The sequence below is a fragment of the Halyomorpha halys genome, unplaced genomic scaffold (assembly GCF_000696795.3).
Source record: "Halyomorpha halys isolate HHAL.00 unplaced genomic scaffold, Hhal_1.1 Scaffold536.1, whole genome shotgun sequence".
Classification (NCBI taxonomy): domain Eukaryota; kingdom Metazoa; phylum Arthropoda; class Insecta; order Hemiptera; family Pentatomidae; genus Halyomorpha; species Halyomorpha halys.
The window spans coordinates 258,737-261,416 of NW_027112649.1; the positions used below are offsets into that span (position 1 = coordinate 258,737).

The 2,680-nt window shown below is 27.5% G+C and overlaps 1 protein-coding gene across 4 annotated transcripts in view; it reads left to right on the forward strand.

Moving 5' to 3' along the window:
• Positions 1-2,680, forward strand: part of 5-HT7 (5-hydroxytryptamine receptor 7) — a gene marked incomplete at its 5' end in the record, with an annotated part of 376,882 nt that overhangs the window by 109,606 nt on the left and 264,596 nt on the right.

Sequence of the window (2,680 nt, forward strand, 5' to 3'; positions counted from 1 at the left end):
TGAATGTGAAGTTTAGAGCGTTTGTCAAGTAAGTGTTGTAGCAATCGGAATCTACGAGCAGTTTCTTGTCGTTTCAGTCTTGTGTGTGGATTCCAAGTAAATCTCTTGTCAAGATGGATTACTAAATGGTAAATCTAAAAATATATTAGAAAATTTTGTTTGACGGTTGCAGATTTAAGTTAGCTTACAATTTCTAATTTTTACATATCACTATTGATGATTCAATTATTTTATGAATTTTTTTACACTTTGCGGAAAATATAAAACCATGTAACTAATCCCAAGCAAGCAAAATAATGAGAATACTCGAAATATGAAATATGAAACACTTGAATTAGAGAAGTTATGTTGGCATAATACATTTGATATGTAATTTATTATATTTACGTCAAATGAATCACATTTCCTGAGCGAAAAGTATTTGTGACCGCCTAATTATATTAATTTTTTAAACTATATGAACATATATATTATCTTTTGAAGTTTTTCAATAATTTAAGCAATGAAGTAATAATGTAATTTACAAAAAATTCTGTTCATCTATTTATGAGTCATGATCGCATGGCATCTTGTAGTTTAGGCCGCATTAAAATAAGTTTAACTATTATCATTGTCAAGAAGATAACAATTTATTTATTTCTTTGTTGGTTTAACTTAATCGTTGTTTAAATAAAATAAGAGATAATATGTATGTTCGTAACAATACTGTACTTACCGAACCGAGAAAAAATTTGTATGTACTTGAATTACATTATTATAACATTACATTTATTATAACTTTGTTACTAACATAAGTATGTAACAATGTTATAATAAAATGTAAATACTAATTATAAGTAAATATCAAAGTTATATTTTTACTTTTTCCCCCATTGTAACAACATATCATAATGCATTATTCTTTTCTTTTTTTTCTATTATTCTTTTTCCCTGTATTTTTTTGTTTCTTTATCACTTGGATCTTCCCTCTTTTTCTTTCTCTTTCAATCTTCTTGTTTTCTTCCTAACTGTATATCTTTAATTCTCTCTATTCCCTCCTCTTTCATCACATATTTCTCTTATCGGGGGATCCAACTCAAATAATCAATGTATTATATACGTTATTAAATTTATGTACTCATTAAATTTTTGTTATATTTTTCTAGACGCACGCATAAAAAATATTTATAAATAAAAATGAAATCACAATTTTAAGTTTAAAAAAAACAAAAACAAACAAATAATATAAAAACCAATAAATAAGTTAAAAAATTAATAAATAATTTTAATAAATTGACAAAAATATATAAATAGACAAAAAAGACAATAATTAATAAATAGACAAAAAAGGTTAAAAACTAAATAACAAGGTTAAAAACGAATAAATAGGTTAAAAAAATTAAACAAATAGGTTAAAAAAATTAAACAAATATATATATAAATAGTTAAAGAAAAATAAAAAGTCAAAAATAAAAAATGGGTTTACTAAAAGTTGATCTTCGAAGAAATTTTATAGTAATGTTTTTACTATAATCTTCTCGAAATGATTTTGACTATAAAAGTTCTCATATGGTGAAAAAATGTATAAACTATTCCTAAAAAACAGTTTAAGGTTTTCTAAACCCTTGTTTTTCTTAAATACTTATAAATTCTTAAATACTAGAAATTATTTTAAATCTTTACTAACAGAAAACTGTAATGTTCCACGTCTCAATGAATGAATCCTGTAAATAACTTAAGTTATAAATCTTTATAGAATGGCATTACGTTTGATTTGTTGTCTCTTGGTGAAAAAAAGGTGATTGACAGTGGTGACGAAGATTGAGGTCATCGATTTCTCATGAGTTTACTCTCCTCATCTATGATGAAGTTTGTTAGGCTGTTACCTAGGTGTTGCCACAGCTTCATTATTTGCCATCGCGTTCGTTATTATAAGATGTATTCCATGGGTATATAGGAGTACATATTTAGGTTGAAAAATGAATTTAAAAAAAAATTAAAATTCACTAATATCTTGTTAGATACTTGGACTTTACTTTACATGCTTAATGACTAACTAATAGTTAAAACAAAAATGAAGGGTTGTTTCGGAATGTCGTAGATGTAACTTCAAGCATCCACTATCCGGGTACACTATATCAGAAACAGTCCGGATAATAGGCACATTGTGTACTGGTAAAAATTAAAACTAGATAAAAAATAATAATATATATAAAATTATTTTTTCTCGGTGAGCGTCATATATAACAGTGTAGAGCGATTCCAACTAAGGCGGTTTGGACATCTTAGAATGCTAAACCATCAACTTGTTAGAGAGGCCTATGAAAGCCAAGCCAAGGGGTGGGCCCAGAATCATCTGGGAGCAAAACATCCAGAAAGCCTTACGTAAAAGAAAAAAAGAAACTTAACTGAAAAGAGAAAAGAAGATTAGTGATCAACAGAGAAAAATGGAAGCTGTGGTATAAGCTGAACTTCACACCGCTATGAGTATAACAAGAATATTTAGATTAATATATTTTTTCCTTTGTTTAGTGGCAGCAGAGAAGAATAAAGACATTATTGACACAGCTATCCATTGAAATGCTATAGATTAATGCTATGTTATTGTTACCGGATCAGCGTCGATTATGCGGACATATCAGCACCCGTCCGGATACTGCACACACAGAGAAAGAAATTTATTCAATCATGCTGCCCAAAT